The following is a 21,382-nucleotide window of genomic DNA, read 5'->3' as shown; positions in this document are numbered from 1 at the left end:
CTGCCTCAGCTTGGGGCCTCATCCTATCTCCCTGGTTGACTGTAAAAGCCCTTACTATGGGCAGGCAGGGGCCTCTATCCTTGGCCCTGAGATTTAGAAGTTCCCACCAAGAACCTCTACTGACTGCACCCTCCCCATGGGTGAGAGGGTGGAAAATCAGGGAGTTGTGCCCATCCAGAGCATGCGACCTTTCCTTCTAGACCACACACAAAGCAGAAGCAGCAAGAGGGGACTTGGGAGAGATTTGACCACCTCTTCATTCTCCATTATAACCCCATTCTTTGGTATGGGCAGCTGACTACTTTTCAGTTTGTTTGTTTGTTTTGAGTTGGGGTTGCATTCTGTTGCCCAGGCTAGAGTGCAGTGGCACGATCTCGGCTCACTGCAACCTCCCCCTCCCGGGTTCAAAGGATCCTCCTACCTCAGCCTTCTGAATAGCTGAAACCACAGGCACAAGCCCCCACACCTGGCTAATTTTTTGTGTATTAGAGATGGGGTTCTGCCATGTTGCCCAGCCTGGTCTTGAACTCCTGAGCTCAAGTGATCTGCCCACCTCGGCCTTCCAAAGTGCTGGGATTACAGGCGTGAGCCACTGTGCCCGGCCTACCTTTCAGTCTTTTGTAAAGTGCCCTGTAGAGGATGCAGCTACTAGCTTCCCTGACAAGCTGCCATCCGCACCCAATCCCCATGGAGAAATTCTGGAGCTGGTGCTGATTACACCTACTCCAGGAAGCCACCTCTGATCACTCCCTTTCTTAGTTGGGAGAAATCTCTCTCTCTGTATCCCTTGGCTGATGTGTCTGTACATTTCTCATGACATTTACTACTTGCTAAGCTGCTGTATGATTATTTGTCTTCATGGCTCTTACCTTTCTCGCCCCAATCTGGGAGCTCTCAGGTAAAAAACCTGGGCCTGAAGCATCTCTAAACCTGTTCAACATTCTGCACAATGTTGGATGAATGGATGAATTAATCAGATGAGTAATCAAATGACTGAAGGCGTGAGTGAGAGAGTGGATATATAAGTGAACAAATGACTAAGTGAGTGACGAGTGGACAAATGCATGTATCTCCTGCATGCGGCTCTACTGAGGACCTCTGCTGAAATATGCTGTTGCCATTCACAAAGGCAAAAAACCGGCCTGGCCATAAACAGTGGAGATCATTCCTCCCAGTTCTCAGCTTGGTGGGGTCTCCATCATTCACCCATAAGGACCACCTGGGCCTCAGTCTGACCCATGGAACCACGGATTTTGGGCTGAGAGCTTCTAATGAGGAGAAAGGGATTTGGATCCATGGTCATCAGCAGGTCACTGTGGCAGGCACTGGGGAGGGGAGGAGGGGGCAATACTGTAGTGATCCCCAAGTGGTGCCTCCCTTAAAGGAGTTCACAGCCTAGTAAGGGACATGTATTCATTCATCACCCTCCAAGGGCCAGGCACTGTGCTGGGCACTGGGGAGCCAATGGTGAGTAAAAGCAGTTTATGGTTCAGAAGTTTGGGAGGACATCTCAGTCCGGGAGACCCATGACCAGGTGTGGCTGCTCCCAGAGTCTTGAAGCTGGATCCATCTTCCCGGGCTTGCACCCCCAGCCCAGTTCCGGCACATCTCTTGTGGCAGGCCCAGCCTCCTCCACCTCTTGGGCTGCCCTCCAGCAAGTATTAATGATTTAGAGGGTCTGGCCTAACCAAGTGAGACCAGAGAGAGGAAGCGATTTCCCTTCACCCTTATTGAAGCCATCTCTCTCCCTCCTCTGCCTAGGCCAGGAATCGCTTTTTCCTTGGATGATGGACAGTGTGAAGTTGCTTAAGGCCCCAACTGAGTGATAATATCAAAACCAGGCCAGATGCGGCGTCTCATATCTGTAATCCCAGCACCTTGGGAGGCTGAAGCGGGAGGATTGCTTGAGCCCAGGAGTTCAAGCTGCTTGACTTTTCTGAGCCTCACTTTCCTGATCTGCAAAATCTAGCTCGTGCAAATGACAACCCTACAGCACTGTTGTTGTGGAGGTTAAATGAGAGAATATATATTAAGCACTGAGTTCAAAATCTGGCGCAATATTATTATCACCAACATTATTACTATTAATATGATTATCACAATCTGTGTCCAATACAAATTGGTAGTTTGGTTTGGCCACCCACCCATTTGTATGTTTCAGGCTCGTAGATCCCCACATGGTTCTGCAGTCCTGAGCAGGATGCATTCATCAGCCATAAATACTGTGGCGTTTTAGTCTCAGGGCTCCCAGCTTTTACACTCAACTTAACTTTTGGGTCCCAGGGCCAAGAGAGCACGGGGCACTGTCCTTTCTGATTCTCTTTGCTGCAGTTTCTGTTTGTTTGGAGGCAAAGTTGACCCTTCACCTACAGAGGCCTCTCTTGGGGGTATTTCTGGCCTTATACATAGGATTAGGCAGGAGAGCGTGGGGGTAAAATCAGAGTGGGTAGAGTGGCCTATGGGGCACCAGCTTGACTCCTAGATGATCAGCACTAGAAGAACCCTGATAAGTCGGAAGCCAGCCCCTTGTTGTCCAAATAGGAAAACAGGAGCCCAGAGAGATGGGGCCAAGCCCTGCCACTGAGCTTAGGTTGGTGACAGGGGATATTTGAATTTGACTTCTCAACTTGTTGCTGGCAGTCATGCCTTACGTCCGAAGCCCTCGTGACAGAATGGTTCAGCACATTAAAGCCTCCGTGGCTTTATAAGCTGTTTATTAATTAATTTTTTGTTAGAAAAAAGTTCAAAGATACTAAAAAGTACAAAGAAAAGTATTCCAAACACCACTGTATCTACCACCCAGAATTAACAGATGTTGACACTGCCCTATTTACTTCAGCTCTTTTAATTATAAGAAATAAAAATTTAACAGGGCTGAGCATGGTGGCTCATGCCTGTAATCCCAGCACTTGGGGAGGCCATGGCGGCAGGATGACTTGAGCTCAAGAGTTCAAGACCAGCCTGGCCAACATAGCAAGACGTTGTCTCTACTAAAAAAAAAAAAAAAAAAAAAAAAAAAAGCCAGGTGTGATGGCATGTGACTGTAGTCATAGCTACTTGGGAGGCTGAGGTGAGAAGATTGCTTGAGCCCGGGAATTCAAGGCTGCAGTGAGCTATGATTGCACCACTGCACTTCAGCCTGGGTGACAGAGCAAGGCTCTATCTCAAAAATAAATAACTAAATAAATAAATTAACAGGCTAATGGCTCTAAACACCACCTATGGGCTGGTTGCCCCCAGCTTATGCTTTCAACCCAGCCTCTCTTCCGATCTCCAGTCTCATAGCCTGGCTGCTACTCCACACCTCCACGTGAATGTCAAACAGCATCTCAAATTCCTCCTGTCCCCAACTGAGCTCCTGCTCCTGCTTACCTCCTGCTAGATCCTCCCGCAGTCTTGTCTGCCTCCGTGGCTGCCACCTGATTCCAGCCACCATCATCCCCCCTAGACTCAGCACTTGTTTCCTAACTGGCCCGCCCGCCTCTGCCCTTTTTTCTGTCCTTTTTACCTCTCTCCAAACCCTCTAATCAGCCACACAACACTCAGAATGATTCTATTAAAATAAAAGTTACAGCCAGGCATGGTGGCTCATGCCTGTAATCCCAGCATTTTGGGAGGCCGAGGTGGGTGGAACATGAGGTCAGGAGTTCGAGACCAGCCTGGCCAACATAGTGAAACCCCGTCTCTGCTAAAAACACAAAAATTAGCTGGGCATGGTGCCGTGTGCCTGTAGTCCCAGCTACTCTGGAGGCTGAGGCAGGAGAATCGCTTGAATCTTGGAGGCGGTAGTTGTGGTGAGCTGAGATCCTGCCACTGCACTCCAGCCTGGGCAACAGAGCAAGACTCTGTCTCAAAAAAAAGAAAAAGAAAAGAAAAAAAAGTTACATTGTGTCACTGCTCTGCTCAGAATCCATTAGAAGCTTTCCATCTCACTCAGTAAACAAAAAAGCTCTTGGCCACCGGGTCAGCCCCTGTTCCCTCTCTGCCTTTGGCACTTCCCAGCCTCTCTGCCTGCTTAGTCCTTGAACTTGTCAATCATGCCTCAGCCCCAGGGCCTTTGCACATCTCTAAAACATCTTCCCCTAGATATCTGCTTGAGCTATCTGGAGATATTTTTCCTCTCCTTCAGGTGAGGTAATCTCTGGCCACCTTATCTAAAATGTCCACACTACGTGCATGCCATTTTGCTTTCTTTTTCCTCTTTGGTACTTATCACCATGAAACATACTACATATTTTGCATATTTTCCTTGTTTATTGTCTGACTCCTTTTCCAAAATGTGAGCTTCACATGTGCAGGGATTTTGGTCTGTTTTGCTCGCTGCTATACACTCAGTGTCCAGAAAAGTACCTGGAACAAAGCAGGGGCTCAATTTGTTGAATGTAATATATTGAAGTTCCTTTTATATTTCTTCCCAGACTCCTCCCCCTCTCTCCAAAGGAAGCCAATGATAAAATTCATGTGTATTCTCCCCATTCTTGTTTTTATTCTTTTCTTATATATGTGTATACATATATACAGTATTGCTTTATAGGTTTTTAAAAAGTACATAAGTGGTACCATAACATAAATATTGTTCCACAACTGTTTTTTCCTTCCATCATTATGGTTTTTTGTTTTTTGCTTTTTTGAGGTGGAGTCTCGCTCTGTTGCCCAGGCTGGAGTGCAGTGGCGCAATCTCGGCTCGCTGCAACCTCCACCTCCCAGGTTCCAGCAATTCTCCTACTTCAGCCTCCCAAGTAGCTGGGATTACAGACTCCAGCCACCACGCCCAGTTAATTTTTGTATTTTTAGTAGAGACGGGGTTTCACCATGTTTGCCAGGCTTGTCTCGAATGCCTGACCTCAGGTGATCCGCCCGCTTCAGCCCCACAAAGTGCTGGGATTACAGGTGTGAGCCACCATGCCCAGCCCCATCATTACGTTTTTGAGATCTATCTATGCTGATGCCTGATTATAATATCATATTGTATGAATATGCCATATTTTACTTATCCATTCCCCTACTGACATTTAACTTGCTTCCACATATCCTCTATTACAAAAATGCTGCAAGGAATAGCCCCGTTCACGTCACGCAGATGAGTGTTCATTCCTCCCTAGAAGGATGGCTAGGTTGTATGGGGCAATTGATCTCCAAAGATCCTATGCCAATTTATGCTCCTTCTAGCAATTTCTGAGAGTCCCTATTTCCCCAGTACCTCCTCCGATACTTCCTTTATTCAGACTTTGAAAAGTGTGCCCATCTAATCAGTGTGAAGAAGTGCAATGGTATCTAACTGAGGTACAATGTGTGTGTTTCTGCCTCCCAGCTTCATCAACCATTAACATCCGGAGAGTGAGCCATGGTCCAGTCTTCCCCATGCTGACTGTGCGTATCTCGTCAGCCCTTCACTCCCTAGCAAGAGACAGCACGGTGAAGATCATGGGCTGCAGACCTTCAGACTTGGTTTTCATCCTGGCTCCTCTCTCTGTTTGCTGTACAACCTCAGACACGCCCCCTTGTCTCTGTGAACTTCAACTACAAAATGGGGATAAGTGGGTCTACTCATGAAGTTATGGTGAGAATTGAGAAAATAAAGGTCTGATGTTTAACACACCAAGTGTTCAAGGAATGGCAGATGATACTAAGGTTTCATGTTTATAGTGGAGGGATAAGGCAACTTGATATGGAGTCACATATATTTGGAGTTCAGCCCCAATGCTCTCAACAAGGCACATCACCTTTCTAAACACAGTGTGTCATCTTTAAAAGGAAGATGATTATAAATGGAAGAACTACTGTGTTAGAGTAGTTCTAAGAAAGCCTCTCTCCCCAACCCAAATATATGCACACACACACACACACAAAATTCTGCTTTTCTGGGCCCCTATTTCACTCTGGGAGCCCCGGTAAGGAACTCCACAGCGAATGTGTAGCCAGCCTCCCAGGAGGTGGGTCTCAGCGCTGTGGATTGTAAAAACCAGGCCAAGGCTAATTAGGAGTTGCCTTGCTCAGGGCCCAAACCACCTGTGCACTTGGCAACCTTCACAGACTCTCCGGGGCTTGCGGCTGCTGGTTAATTACATGGGACTCGGCTCCACAGCTATAATTCAGTACCCACTGGGCAAGTGAAATCCTCTGCTTTGCACACGGCCCCCAGGAAGGATGAGTAAGGCTGAAGCCAACAATTACCCACACTCATTGCCCCCAGCAGCAAAGTGACTGGTCCAGGTTGGCTGGCAGCCCAGATGCAGGCTTCAGAGAGGGTGAAGAGTCTCCCTGTCCGTCCTTTCCTCCTTCCCTCCTCTTTTCTTTCCTTTCTTTGTTCTTTTTTTCCTTGCTTGCTTTCTCCTTCCTCTGTTTTTTTTTTCTTTTCTTTCTTTCTTTTAAAGACAGGGTCTCACTCTGTCACACAGGCTGGAGTGCAGTGTCACAATCAGAGCTCACTGCAGCCTCAAACTCCTGAGCTCAGGGGATCCTCCTGCCTTGGCTTCTGGAACAGCTGAAACTACAGGTGTGCTCCACTGTGCCCAGCCAATTTTGTTTTTAAATTCTTTGTAGAGACAGGGTTTTGCTGTGTTGTTCAGGCTGGTCTTAAACTCCCGACCTGAAATGATCCTCCTGTCTTGGTCTCTCAAAATGTTGGGATTATAGGTGTGAGCCACCTTGCCCAGCCATTTTTTTCCTTTCTTTCTTTTTTTCTTCTATCCTTCTTTAATCAATCTTTCAGCAACAATATTTAAGACCTACTGCGTGCCAAGCTTTGAGCTTGCCCTCTGGATGGGGTGAATGAATCAGACACAGAGCTGAGCTGTGGTCCTTAGGAGCCTGCTTTTTTAGTAGGGGTGATGAGTATGTCCATGACCATCAGAAAAGGAGAACGCAGGCAGGATTTCTGTGAGGGCACACCAGGGCAAGTGGGTACTTGAACTACCCCAAGAGTGAGCACCTCCTGAAATGCTGTGTCATAGGCACCTCACCCATCTCACTCTAATCTTGCCCCTTCATTTCTGCCAGTCTAGGTAACCTCCAGGTTCCTCATGGGATGTTGGGGCTGGACTAGGTGTATTCAAGCTGTGCATGCTCAGAGCCCCAGGGGTTCATGGAGAATGGTAGGGGCTGCTGCAGATGGGATGCTAGGTCCATCTGTCCCCCACTTTCCCTATTTACACAGGCAACTCCTCTTTCAAAAATCCATTTTATCCTGTACATCCCACCTTTCCCCCCTCACACATAATGCCTTTATGGTACCAGGGGAGACAGTGCTGAGTGAGAACCAGTTGGAAAACTGCTGAATACAAGTCCTGCCTAGCAAGGTTGGTGGACTTGCCCAGGACAACAGAGGGATTGTAGCAGATCTGCACCTGCAGTCCCAAGTGGAGGGAGCTCATGGCCCAGTGCTTTTCTATGTTTTTTCTTCTTTTTCAAATTATGTTTTCAGCTGATGTGGTGGCTCATGCCTATAATCCCAGTAATTTGGGAGGCCGAGGCAGGAGGATCACTTGAACCCAGGACTTCCAGACCAGCCTGGGCAACATAGGGAGAACTTGTCTCTATAAGAAATTTTTAAAATGATGGCCGGGCGTGGTGGCTCACGCCTGTAATCCCAACACTTTGGGAGGCCGAGGCAGGCAGATCACAAGGTCAAGAGTTCGAGACCAGCCTGGCCAACATGGTGAAATCCCGTCTCTACTAAAAATACAAAAAAAATTAGCCGGACACAGTGGCACCCGCCTGTAATGCCAGTTACTTGGGAGGCTGAGGCAGGAGAATCTCTTGAACCTGGGAGGTGGAGGTTGCATGAGCCATGCCACTGCACTCCAGCCTGGGCAACAAAGCGATATTCCATCTCAAAAAAAAAAAAAATTTTAAAGAATTAAATGAGCCAGGCATGGTGGCACATACCTGTAGTCCCAGCTACTTTGGAGGCTGAGGCAGGAGGATTGCTTGAGCCTAGGAGGTCCAGCCAAGAGGCTGCAGCAAGCCATGATTGTGCCACTGCACTCTAGTCTGGGTGACAGAGGGAGACCATGTCTCTAAGAAATTTTTTAATAGAATAGAAATTTTTTTTATTCTCAACTATTTTTAAAACAGACCAGAATTGAGAATTAAATATGAAACCTTCTCACATTATCAAATATTAGCATTAAGTTCTATTCATTTCAATGTTTTAAAGAGTTGGAAAAAGTCAAAGACTGTGGAAACCCCCCGCGTAATCTTTCCTGATCTCGTTCTTATCCCACCACCAAACCAGGGAACCAATTTTACAAATTATATGTTTATCATGCCCACACATAGTTTTCTTTTATTTTTATGACCTATACTGTCTCCAGACCATGCACAGTTTTCTGCTTTTACTGCATATGTATGTATCTATAAAAATTACATAATCTTGTGTTACAGGTTTATAAACCTGGTATAAAATGGCATCATTCTCCATGTAGCTTATTACCTTTTTTTTTTTGTCTTTTTTGTTCCTAAACTGGGAAGTTATTAAAAATCAGAGGTGTGGAAAGACAGGCATCCCATGTGTCTGAGAAAATGATATAAACTGGTCCCAAAGTGGGACTGGCGAGTGCTGTGTCCCACTGAGCAATCACAGGCTGCAGTATCAGCATGTTAGAAAGAACGCTGGACCACAGAGAGGAGCCCCGCGTGGCCAGAGATCTTACAACAGTGTGAAATTTCAAAATTTACCCATGCTTTTAACTGCTTTACGGTATTCTACTGTAGAACTATTTCACAGTTTATCCTTTTCCCTGTTGATGGGCATGTAGACATTTCCACTTTTTCATTATGATGAACACTGTTGCAATGAATGTCCACATAGACATATTTCCTGATTTGAAATGCATCAGTTTCTCTAGGGGGCATGCCTAGGAGTGGACTTGCTGGTTTGAAGGGAATGTGCTTATTCTACTTTACTAGATATTCCCACATCGCTCACTGTGGAGGTTGACACTCCCATAAGCAAAGTACTCAAGTATCCATTTCTCTACATCCTTGTCAACACTTGGTATAATCAGACTTTCTAATTGTTTTTTTTTTTTTTTGCAGAAATGGGGGTCTCACTATGTTGGCCAGGTTGGGCTCAAAATCCTGGGCTCGAGTGATCCTCCCATTTCAACTTCCCAAAGTACTGGGATTACAGGTGTGAGCCACCATGCCCAGATTCTAATTTTTGCCAGTTACATAGTGTGCTAGGTTTTGGGTTAGCCCAACCAGATACAACAGATATGAAATGTCACTTCCTTGGTTGTGGATTTACATTTCCCTAATTACTACTGAGGCTGAGCATGCTATCGTAAATTCTCTGGCCATGTGGACCTCCTCTCTGTGGTCCAGTGTTGTTTCTAACATGCTGCACCCCATGATTGCTTGGTCGGATACAGCACTCACCAATCCCACTTTAGGACCAATTTATATCATTTTCTCAGACACACTGGGTGTTTCTGTCTTTCCACGCTTCTGACTTTTAATAACTTTCCAGTTCAGGAAGCTCAAAAATGCCGTTGGAAGATGAAGATGCTGAACATACTGGTATATCCCCAGGGAGGTCGTCCAAGGTAGCTGGGGAGTGGAGGGAGGTGCAGCCTGGATCAGCACCCTTGGACTTCATGTCCACTGAAAGCAGTTGCTAACCCCATGGGGGATGGTCTTACTGACTTGAGCAAGGTCGGTATTAGGCTCCTGGCACTTTATCCCCCGTTCATTTAGAACCTTTTCCTTCCGGTTGTAATTAATTCATAGCAAGGAGTTCTGCACTCAGTCTGTAATGCCTCTCACAAATACTTGAAGAAGAAAGAGGGAAGCAGAATAACTTGGAATTGACATAATTCTAGAATGCCAGAGCTCTAAGAGCAGGAACGTGGTCCAAACTTTCTCTTAGTCTCAACCCCATTTGCAGATTGGGAGCCTGAGGCCCTACAGGGGAAGTGTCTTGCCTGTCATTCCACCGCAGTGCGACCCAGCTGAGTGGGCTGGCGAATTGGAGAGGAAACTCCAGGTGCCTTTGAAACCTCTTAGGCGGCTATGGAGTGTGGCCCCTCGCAGAACCAACTTCTTGGATGAAGCAACCGCGAGGACCCCACAAAGTGCCATATGGCTCAACCCATGGTACAAAGAAGAAGGTTTTATGATGTCATTGAAGAGTTCAGACACCCAGAGAAGAAGCCATTGGCGGGCATCACAGAACCGTGCGCTCAGATGTGAAATTAACTAAGGCACCCCCGTGCACCTTAAAAAGAGTCTCTATCTCTTCTCTTGCACTCCATCTGTCTTTTGTTTGTTTGTTTCTGTTTTTGTTTTTTTGAGACTGAGTTTTGCTCTCGTTGCCCAGGATGGGGTGCAATGGCGCAATCTTGGCTCACTGCAACCTCCACCTCCTGGGTTCAAGCGATTCTCCGGCCTCAGCCTCCCAAGTAGCTGGGATTACAGGCACCCGCCACCACACCTGGCTAACTTTGTATTTTTAGTAGAGATGGGGTTTCACCATGTTGGCCAGACTGGTCTCGAACTCCTGACCTGAGGTGATCTGCCCGCCTCGGCCTCCCAAAGTATAGAATTACATGCATGAGCCACTGCGTCTGGCCTCATCTCTTCTTCTTTTCCTTCTTCTCCCTTTTCTCTCCTCCTTTTCTCTCATTCCTCCTTTACCCTCTCACCTCTTATTTGTCTCCTGTCTCTTCTTTTCTCTCTCCTAGTGCAAGAACACCAGCCTGGGATTCAGAGCATCTAAATCCTCCAGACTCACCCACTGGCATTGCTCACTCACGAGTTCACTTCCCTGCCCCGGCCTCGATTTCCTTGAAAGAATGAGCGGTTCACACCTGGAAGACTGCTCAGGCCCCTCCCAGCACTGTTGCTGGAGTAAGAAAACAACCGTTTGGAGGATGCCTGTTCCTAAGATTTCCAGAGGGGCAACCCCCCAGCCAATGTTCCCCAAAACCAGTTTGTATAGGAGGCATTGGGATCATAGACCCTCTTGGGAGAAACTTCACTGATTGTTCCTTGTCCCTAGGCACTTTTTGCCCATGCATTTCCCCCCAAAGATATGGGTGTGAATTCAGCAGCTCAGGCCCTGCAGCCCTTGCAGGGTGCTCGACACAGAGCGGGTTTGCCAGATTTCCACCATTTCCTCCTGTTCTGAAATCCCTGGGGTCTGTGAGCTTCTGTTTGAACAACCCTCAGGTAGCGGGACCAAGGCTGAAACCAGAGAGTCCTTACCCACCTAGCAGGGATTTCACTATAAACCCAGATCATTGTACACTGGTTGTGTGTTGATTTCTCCAGTATGAATATATAGTTCTCTGAAAATAATAAGATCATTGGCTGGGTGAGGTGGCTCATGCCTGTAATCCCAACATTTTGGGAGGCTGAGGCCAGAGGATAGCTTGAGCCCAGGAGTCTAAGACCAGCCTGGGCAATACAGCAAGACCCCCATCTCCACAAATAAGTTTAAAAAATTAGCCAGGCCATTGTGATGTGCACCTGTGGTCCCAGCTACTTGGAAGGTTGAGGCAGGAGGTCCACCTGAGCCCAGGAGGTCGAGGCTGCAGTGAGCCATGATCATGCCACTGCAGTTCAGTGGGTGACAGAATGAGACCCTTTCTTAAAATATATATCTCAGGCTGGGTGTGGTGGCTCATGCCAGTAATCCCAGCACTTTGGGAGGCTGAGATGACCTGAGGTCAGGAGTTCAAGACCAGCCTGGCCAACCTGGTAAAAACCCCATCTCTACTAAAAATACAAAAAAATTAGCCAGGCGTGGTGGCATGTGCCTGTAATCTCAGCTACTCAGGAAGCTGAGGCAGGAGAATCGCTTGACCTGGAAGGTGGAGGTTGCAGTGAGCCGAAATAGCATCACTGCACTCCAGCCTGAGCGGCAGAGTGAGACTCAGTCTCAAAAAAATAAAACAAATAAAAAAATAAAAATCAGATAATCTCCAATTAATGTTAGGTAGAAAAAACAAAGGCGACAGTTTGAGCATTAATAGAAGGAGAATAATTACCCACAGCTTTCATTTCGTGTGTTGTAAAGGGGCTGACAGAGCTTGTTGCCCCCATCAGTAGTGCCTGTGGGTTACTGACATAATGTCCTCACACAGATTGGATCTGGGAAGCCCAGCCTGAGAATGAGGCAGGGTGGCCACGACAACCCTGGCTGGGCATGAAGGCCTGGGTGTGCTAGAATTCCTGGGCCAGATACAGGTCTGAGGGAGCCTGGGATGTACACAGATATATGCTGTCACTGCTTTGATTCTCTCTCTCTCTCTCTCTCTCTCTCTCTCTGTAGCCTTGGGCAAGCTACTTGTCCTCAGTTTCTCTGCCAATAAAATAGGGATAATAACATATCCCTTTAAGGGTGTTTCTTAAGAATAATTGGCCAGTTTTTGCAGGGCACTTTGAAGAAAATTGCTGTGGGGATGTTCTACTGGCCCTGGAATTTTCCTTCGTGCAGATATCAAACAGACAAGGATGGCCAATGTTCTGATTCTGGCACTCCCAGCCAAACCACTTTCCCCAGTTCAGTTGGAGGAGAGGAAGCGGGAGGGGCTGTGATCACAGCCTGGGCCTGCCTAGAATATTAAAGGCACAACCCGGCCTTTGATGCCTGCCTGCAACGCTTGTTAATTTTAATAGGAAGTGAGCAGAGTCCAGAAGGCTCTGCCTGGCAGAAGAAAACAGGTCGAGGCCAAAGAGGATGTGTGCCAACTAAATTTAGATCTTGTTTGGCTTTGAAGTGCTTGGCCCCGGTGCTAGAATTACAGGACCTAGAGGTCAGCGGTTGGGAGGCAGGGGGCTGGGGAAAGTGTAGACTTTAGGCCCCTGAGTTCCCAGCTCAGCCAGGAGCAAACGGCCCCGTCTCAATTTGGGAATCACCTTAGAGTCAACAATATCCAGAGCTGATGAATTCTTGGGAAACTTTGAATTAAAGATTTCAAACTTAAGTGCATTCAGGGGCTAGGTGGTTAATACACAAGAGTGAAGTAGGCTGATTGTAGGTAAAAGGGGGTGGTGGGGACTATGGCAAACTGTCTGAGCTTCAGTTGAATATTGGGATTTGGGAATAAGGATCAAATTTTGCCGGCTCTTCTGATTTTTGGGGGGTGGGGGAGGGGATTGGGGCAGGGATGGAGTCTCACTCTGTCTCCCAAGAAGGAGTACGGTGGCGTAATCTCAACTCACTGCAACCTCCATCGCTGGGGTTCAAGCGATTCTCCTGCCTCAGCCTCCGGAGTAGCTGGGATTACAGGTGGATGCTACCACACCTGGCTAATTTTTGTATTTTTAGTAGAGATGGGGTTTCACCATGTTGCCTAGGGTGGTCTTGAACTCCTAACCTCAAGTGATCTGCCCACTTCAGCCTCCCAGAGTGCTGAGATTACAGTTGTGAACCACCATGTCCAGCTTAGCTCTTCTGATTTTATAGAGAAATTGAAAATCAGGACTGTGTGTGTGCCGGGGCAGGGAGGCAGGGTAATATTGCAATTTTTAAACATGGACAAGTTTTAAACAATGACAAGGAGCTGTTCCTTCTGGGATTTGACACTTCAGGAGCAGAACACTTCATAAGCTCCTTCTGAGTCAAGTCAGTTGGAGGAGATGTTTCTTTGCCTTGAACGCTTTTAAACTTCAAGGGAGACCTCGAATCCTTCTAATTGTCAAAGCTTCCATCCCTCTGCATCCACTTTGGGACTTTATAGATCTAATTCAAGCCAAACCTCCTTTTCTCCACGTGGAAGAGGCCTCATTTCATAGCTCTGTCATCTCTGTAGGCATCTGCAGTTGCCTGACAAATATACCCAGGTTTGAATGCAAATGCTCCTAAAGTGTCTTCACCCACCTTTCATCCCAGGGCTTCTGGAAAAGTAGAACACATGTACCTGCTGACATGGGCCCGAGGACATAGGGAGGCCAGAGAGTGGCATCCTTTTACCAACCCCACAGGAAGCAGGAAGATGGGATGACTGGACACTTCTTTTTTGTTGTTGTTTGTTTGTTTGAGAAGGAGTCTCGCTCTGTTACTGGAGTGCAGTGTCAGGCTGGAGTGCAGTGGCGCAATCTTGGCTCACTGCATCCTCCACCTACCAGGTTCAAGCAATTCTGCCTCAGCCTCCCAAGTAGCTGGGATTACAGGCATGCCACCACGCCCCGTTGATTTTTTGTATTTTTTTTTTTTGGTAGAGACATGGTTTCACCATGTTGGCCAGGGTGGTCTCAAATTCCTGACCTCAAGTGATCCACCCACCTTGGCCTCCCAGAGTGCTGGGATTATAGGTGTGAGCCACTGCACCTAGGAGCCACTTCTCACAGAATGGATGCCTGGCAGAGACCCACTCATGTATTCATTCATTCATTTATTTCACAAATATTTACCAAGGTCCTAAGATGTACTGGGTTCTAGACTGTATGCTTCAGAGGTAGCAATCCTTTAAACTAAGCAAGTCCTTGCCCTCCTAATTCTAATAGATGAGAGAGAAGACAGACAAATCATCACACCCATGAGTAATCACGAAGTGTGACATGTGACATGGAAGAATACAGATGCATAAAGGGAAACCCAATTCAGACAAAGGAGGTGACCCTTCAGCTGCAACTTGTGGAGGAAGGAGCGTTCCTGGCAGAGGGAACAGTATATGCAAGGGCCCGGCAGCTGGAAAAAGTTTGGCTTTGAGAAACTGAGAGAACACCAGTGTAGCTAGAAGTAGTGACTAAGGGGAAAGCGTTTACTGCAAGAGCTATGAATCGAATGCCCACAGGGTTTAGCAGGTTTCACAAATGAGTAATGTGAGCCAGGTCAGAGACAGCAGGGAGGAGTGGGGACTGTGGCAAACTGGAGAAAACATGACCTGTAGAAAAGAGGCAGCTACTGTTCAACTGCAGCCAGTTTTACACATATGGAGATGGAAACAGTGAGTCCAGTGTTGCCAGATATATTGATTTTTCAAAAGAACCTCTAAATAGGTAGTTTTATACAAAATCTCCAATTAAAAAAACAACATCGAGATCCTCACAACACATCTGACAGCCTGGGTGCTACCTCCTTGCAGCCCCTGAACTGGGTAAATCCACAGGGGAGAATCAAGGAATTGTACAGCAGGGAACGTCTCACACTCATGTGAGGAAACTGAGGCCCAAAGAATTCTCAGCCCTCAGCCCTTGTTCCATAGGTGGTTTCCTGAGGAACAAGGGACATTTCAGGTGGATTTTCTCTTTGGGACCTAGGCAAGCTTTTACTTTGGGGCTTAGTTTTCTAATTTGCAACTGGGAGTGTTGAGGCCAAGTTTGGCCAAGTTTGGCGGCTGCCTGGGGCTGTGGTGTGTGGGGTAATTAGGGCTTGGAAATGACTTTGAAGCTTTCCAAAGCAGAAGAAAGAGCTAAGTACCCAGTAAAGCTCAGAAGGGGATTTCAAAGGCTTGTTCCTTAAAGTGCTACCATATGCTTCGTCTCATCCCATGTCCAGGGGACCTGAACCAGAGGGTATATGAACAAGTGGCTGCACTCTGCTGTGAGAACCTGGGGAGCACACCACTATATTCACATCTCCCCTATCACCCTATCTTTTCCTTTAGTTCCCCTTTTCTTTCTCACCCAGGTACTCAGTGAGCCCCTTCTGTGTGCCAGCCATAGTACCAGGTAGAAATACATCCCCACGGAGCTTGCAAACCCAGCAAGGAAAATAGGGAGTCAGAAATTCCACGTGCATGGCTGGGTGCGGTGGCTCACATCTGTAATCCCAGCACTTTGGGAGCCCAAGGTGGGTGGATCACATGAGGTCAGGATTTCGAGACCAGCCTGGCCAACTTGACTAAACCCTGTCTCCACTAAAAATACAAAAACAAACAAATCAAATTAGCCAGGCATGGTGGCATGTGCCTGTAATCTCAACTACTTGGGTGGCTGAGGCATGAGAATCCCTTGAACCTGGGAGGCAGAGGTTGTAGTGAGCCGAGATTGAGCCACTGCATTCCAGCCTGGCCAACAAAGCGAGACTCTGTCTCAAAAAAAAAAAAAAAAAAAAAAAAAATTCCATGTGTAGTGTGTGTTACAAGGTGGAACTTGTAGGGGCCCTAGAAGCCACAGAAGCAAATAACCCTTTTAGGGGCTTAATACCCCCTAGTCCTGGGTAAGTTATGCTACAGTTGAAATCTGAACATTGAGCAGGAGTTAGCCAGCAGGGAGGAGAGGATGGGAGAATATCCCAGGGAGAGGGAGCTTCCAGGATCAGAGGTTGGAGGGAGGATGTGGGAGCTTAAGGAGCCTCAGACCTCAGAGATGTCTACACTGGCAGAGTCCCAGAGCCCAAGGCCAAGCCACAGACTGGCAGCTAGGAAGTGAATCACACACTCCCAGAGCCTTCGGAGCCAGAGTAAGGGTGTTTTTGTTTTTGTTTTGTTTTGTTGTTGTTGCGTGTGTGTGTGTGTGTGCGTGTGTGTGTTTTTACCTTGAGGGTAATAGGAAGTTTCTGAGTTTCAACCCAAAATGAAATGTTAGGATTTGATTGCATTTTTTTCAGAGCTCAGTGGTTACTTCCTTGATTTCATCTCCTTACAGGAAAATCTTGGCCAATGAACTGCTTCTAATTGTATTCTTCTCTGGTCACCAAATCTCATTTTTGCATCTTTTCTGCATCCTAAGACACCGGCACCTCACTTGCAAAATAGGTACTATTGTAAATCTGTATTTGAGATGAACACTGGCTCAAAGAAGTCATCTGCAAAGGTCTCCCAGCCAGGAAGAGGCAGAGTGAGGATTTGAACCTCAGTCTATCTGGTTCCAAAACCCAGGCTCTGTGAACAATGCAGGGATGGTCAAGATAATGGATCAGGATACCACTACATTTGTAGGGGGATGAGGAAAGTGGGAGGAGGCAAGCTAACCATACTCATCTGTTTCTAAATAGAATACTTCTGCCAGGAGACCACTTCCTGTTTGGTACAGAAATGCAGAACCTGGCAGAATGCTTGGGAAGTGACCTGTCTCAGCTACATTTCCAGGTAGAAAAAAATCTCCTACCTGTGCAGCAACCCCACAGATGCTGAAGGGAAAAAAAAATCCCACCTCTAAAATCAGCATCTGCAAAGAGCTAGGTTCAGGAGGAGCTAAAGCTTTGCTCTGTGTGTGTTTGCATACTAATGAGGCTCATTACCAAGGGCCTGACCTCCAGAGTTCTTAAAATGCCAGCTTTTATCCAAGCCTTTTTTCTTTCAGAGAACACTGAGCTGGTTCCTGGGACGGATGCAGCACAAAAGGGCTTTTCAGGGCCTCCTGTTGAACGAAGTGTTCTGTTCCCATCGAAGCTTGGAAAGACGTGGGGAGAAAACAAACCCAGAGTGACTAAGAAGTGCTGCTTCTCAGGGATGGGCAGATAGATGCCCTGCAACGTCCCGGGACAGGTCTGCCGTGGGATAGGGAGGCTGCCCTTGGCATGGGCTGCCATCACGTACCCAGCACCTTTGGTAAATTATCGCTGTTGGGCTTATAGCTAGAAAACCTGAAAGGAGACGTGAGTCATTGGACATGTTGAGACACACATTGGTCCAAATGTACCAGAAGATACAGATCCTCCTCTTTCCAGCACCCAGAGAGGACCGGAAAGGCTCAGCCTGGCATTAATACGGTGGGTTTCCCTGTAGAAGGGCTGGGTCCACGGTAGAAAATCAGACCGTTCCTATAAGCTCAGGAAGAGATCACAGAGGAAAAAAATAATACAAGTGACTTTTAGAGCAAATGATAAGATTTTCACCTGCACTTTTAATGATAGAAATGAGAATTAAAACTACAAACAGATAGCATTAAAAAACACATGTGACCCGGGCTCAGTGGCTCACATCTGTAATCCCAGCACTTTGGGAGGCTGAGGCGGGCAGATCACCTGAGGCCAGGAGTTTCAGACCAGCCTGCCCAACATGGCAAAACCCCATCTCTACTGAAAATATGAAATTAGCTGGGTGTGGTGGCGCATGCCTGTAATCCCAGCTACTCAGGAGGCTGAGGCAGGAGAATCACTATCACTTGAACTCAGGAGATGGAGGTTGCAGTGAGCTGAGATCGTGCCATTGCACTCCAGCCTGGGCAACAAGAGCAAAACTCTGTCTCAAAAAAAAAAAAAAAAAAATTCCACGTGATTAGCAAAGATCAAAAAATGTGAACTGTACTGTGCAGGGTAGCTGTGAGAAGGTATGTGTGATCAAGTGCTGATGGTGATGTGCTAACTGGAGGGTGACCACTGTAGCTTTCAAAATGTAAAAGGCACATGTATGTTCACAAAGCAACTCCACTTGTGGGAGATTATTCTGTATATTTCTTTACACATTGTGCACAAAAAAGTGGCTGTCATTCATTGCAATCTTGTTTGTAAGAGACTGGAATAGGCTTAAATGTTCATGACAACGGGAATGGGTTCAATGAGTTATGATACGTCCATATGGTGGAATTCTAAATAGCCCATAAAAATGTAAGGTATGCTGGCCACGGTGGGTCACAACTGTAATCTCAGCACCTTGGGAGGCTGAGATGGGAGGATCGTTTGAGCCCAGGAGTCTGAGACCAGCTTGGCATCAGAGTGAGATCCAATCTCCACAAAAAATAAAAATAAATAAAAATTAGCTGGGTGTGGTGGCACATACCTGTGATCCCCGCTACTTGGGAGGTTGAGGTGGGAGGATTGCGTGAAGCCAGGAGGTTGAGGCTGCAGTGAGCCATGATCACACCACTGCACTCCAGCCTTGGCAACAGAGCAAGACCCTGTCCCAGAAATAAAACAAAACAACAACAACAACTGCAAATACACAGTAGCTCTATGTGTCACCAAATGGAAGGATCATGAAGATATTATGTTAGAGGAAAAACAAAGTGTAGATTGGTATGGATCAGGATACCACTATTTTTGCTGGGGGGATGAGGGAAGTGGGAAGAGACAACCTAACCATATGCGTTTGTTTATGAACAGAATATATCTACGGGAGACCACTACCTGTTTAGTACAGAAACGCAGAACCAGCCAGGTGCTGTGGCTCACGCCTGTAATCCCAGCACTTTGGGAGGCCAAGGTGGGCGGATCACCTGAGGTCAGGGGTTCGAGACCAGCCTGGGCAACATGGTGAAACCCCGTCTCTACTAAAAATACAAAAATTATCCGGAGGTGGTGGTGCATGCCTGTAATCCCAGCTACTTGGGAGGCTGAAGCAGGGGAATTGCTTGAACTTGAGAGGTGGAGGTTGCAGTGAGCTGAGATCGCACCGCTGCACTCCAGCCAGGGAAACAGAGCAAGACTCCATCTCAAAAAAAAAAAAAAGGGAAAATAAATGCAGAAACTGGCAGAATAGAGGTGTACATCTGAACCAAACAGGTAGTGGTAGTGCCTATGAGAGGACTAGGGAGCCGAAGGCACACTCAGCTGGGAGGGAAACTTACACTGGAGGTTTTTTTTTTAGCATTTGGATTATTTTTACTATATGCTTGTATTAACGTTTTCAAAAAAAAAAAAAAGTAAGCGAAAAAAAGATAAAAGAAAAGCAAAAATAAAAGAAAATATAACATCACCCAGAAATAAGCCCTGGTAAGATTTTGACTCAGAATTTTCTGTTGTTTTGGAATTAATTTCAAACTTAAAGAAAACTGGCAATAACAATAAAAAGATCTCTTTACTCACATGTGTGCCTGGCCACATCTGCTTTGTCATTCCTCTTTCCCCTCTCACTCTCTACATATATGTAGATATATACAGTACATATATATACATATATATTATATTTCCCTCTGAACTATTTGAGAGTACATTGCCTCTTTACTACTAAATACATCATTATATATTTCCTAAAGGCAAGGATATTAATTTATACAACCATAATGCAATTAACAACATCAGGAAATCTAACTTTGATATGATACTACCATCTAGTCTACAGACCTTAATTAAATTTCCACAATTGTCTCACTCATGGCCTGTACAGCAATTGTTTTTCTCATTCAGGATCTAACCCAGTACCAACAATTACATTTAGTTGTCCTGTGTTTTATTCTCTGTTCACGTGAAATAATTCCTCAGCTTTTCTTTTTCCTCATGACCTTGACAGGTTTCTTTTTTTTTTTAAAATAGAGATGGGGTTTCACCTGTTGCCCAGGCTGGTCTGGAACTCCTGGGCTCAAGCGATCCACCCGCCTTGGCCTCCTGAAGTGCTGGGATTACAGGCGAGAGCCACCAAGCCGGGCTGACCTTGACAGTTTTGAAGAGTATAGGCCAGTTATTATGTAGAGTGCCCCTCAAGGTTTGCCTGATACTTTCTTAAAATTAGATACAACAGGTTCTGCATTTTTGTCAGCAACAGAAATAATGCTATGTCCTCAGTCCATCCTGCTGAGAGGTGTGTGATGTCAGTTTGTCCCATTACTGGTGACATACATACATTTTTAAAACACAAAAACAATTAGCTTATATTAAACAAGCTACTTTGCAACTTTCCCTCTCCCCAATCATAGATGGTGATCATTTTTATTTTTTAACATTAACCATTTTTAGTTTTATTTTATTATTTATTTATTTATTTATTTATTTGAGATGGCGTCTCACTCTGTCGCCCAGGCTGGAGTGCAGTGGCACGATCTTGGCTCACTGCAACCTCCACCTCCTGGGTTCAAGGGTTTCTCCTGCCTCAGCCTCCCGAGTAACTGGGACTACAGGTGCCCGCCACCATGCTCCACTAATTTTTGTATTTTTAGTAAAGACGGGGTTTCACCGTGTTGTCCAGGCTGGTCTCAAACTCCTGACCTCAGGTGATTCACTCACCTTCGCCTCCCAAAGTGCTGAGATTACAGGGGTGAGCCACTGTGCCTGGCCAGTTTTATTGTTTTTGAATAGGTAATATAGTCATATGGTATAGTCGCTGGAACCACAAGCATGTGCCACCACACCCAACTATTTTTTTTCTTTTCTTTCTTTCTTTCTTCTTTTTTTGTTTTGTTTTGTTTTGTAGAAACAGTCTTACTATGTTGCCAAGGCTGGTCTCAAAATCCTGGGCTCAAGCAGTCTTCCCACCTCAGCCTCCCAAAGTGCTGGGATTATAGGCGTGAGCCACCCCACCTGGCCAGCAGGCTCCTTTGATCCCTCTGGAAACAGCCAAGATTTCTTGGAGACCAGCCTAGTAGATGAGGTGGGACATTCCTTTGGGCTCAGAAAGCAAGGTCTGGGTTTCAAGTGATGCTGTAACCATCTTTCCATGGTGAATAGATATACTTCCACATCAGCATCTAAGGAGGCTCATTTCAGTCCTGTTTCAGGGAAGCCCAAGATCCACAAGTCAGAGGCAAACAGTGGGAGGGAGGGTCTGGGAGCACCATGAGCAGGAGCTATAGACTGGGACCATAAGCCTAAGCCTGAGCAGGCCAGGGTTCCAGC

The 21,382-nt window shown here is 46.5% G+C and overlaps 1 long non-coding RNA gene across 1 annotated transcript in view; it reads left to right on the top strand.

Annotated features, from left to right (window-relative positions):
* Positions 1 to 5,490, top strand: part of LOC129527381 (uncharacterized) — a 12,398-nt gene extending 6,908 nt beyond the window's left edge. Inside the window, exon 3 of the long non-coding RNA XR_008672321.2 lies at positions 5,312 to 5,490. This is a non-coding gene — a long non-coding RNA (uncharacterized lncRNA). The remainder of the gene's footprint in view (positions 1 to 5,311) is intronic.
* The last annotated feature ends 15,892 nt before the right edge of the window (positions 5,491 to 21,382 follow it).

Source organism: Gorilla gorilla, chromosome 18 (genome assembly GCF_029281585.2).
Source record: "Gorilla gorilla gorilla isolate KB3781 chromosome 18, NHGRI_mGorGor1-v2.1_pri, whole genome shotgun sequence".
NCBI classification, from domain to species: domain Eukaryota; kingdom Metazoa; phylum Chordata; class Mammalia; order Primates; family Hominidae; genus Gorilla; species Gorilla gorilla.
The sequence above is the reverse complement of the archived record's forward strand: the minus strand, read 5'-3'. Positions and strand labels throughout refer to the sequence as shown.